The following is a 578-nucleotide window of genomic DNA, read 5'->3' as shown; positions in this document are numbered from 1 at the left end:
GTGTCCATCCCTCCATGCACTCCTGCCCCGTCAGCTCTCTCCCTGTGCATAAGGTGCCCTTCCTTCTCCCATGATTGTTCTCTCAAGGGCATGTGTCCACTTGAGGTAAATGTTCAACTCATATGCCTGTCTTCTGTTTGGCTGGAAGCCACAGGTGTGGGTTCAATTCTAGACCTGAAGGGCAGCTAGGGGCCATGGTCTCGGGGGTTCTGCCAGGCTCTATCAAACCAGCAAACCTGGTTTCCCCCATTTTTTTTTTCCCAAATGATTTTGAGTTTTTTTCCACATTGTTCTCCCTCTCTATCCAGGATCTCCTCCATAGATCCGCCTCTGAGTGGTTGACAGTGGTAGCCGGGCACCATCTAGTTCTGCTCTCATGGTAGTATAGGCTGCAGATCGCATGGTGTACCAGTTGCTGGGACTAATTTTTTCCATGAATCTTTGTTTTTTTTCTCATTATTTGCTCTGGACGAGGAGAGACCCATCGTTGCATCTAGATGGCTGCTTGCAAGCTTTTAAGATCCCGGTCACTACTCGTCAAAGTTGTTGTTGTTGTTGTTGTTGTGTGCCGTCGAGTC

This window comes from Orycteropus afer, unplaced genomic scaffold (genome assembly GCF_000298275.1).
Source record: "Orycteropus afer afer isolate SDZICR_OR568_19922 unplaced genomic scaffold, OryAfe1.0 scaffold01345, whole genome shotgun sequence".
Lineage (NCBI taxonomy): Eukaryota > Metazoa > Chordata > Mammalia > Tubulidentata > Orycteropodidae > Orycteropus > Orycteropus afer.
Note: the sequence above shows the minus strand (reverse complement) of the source record.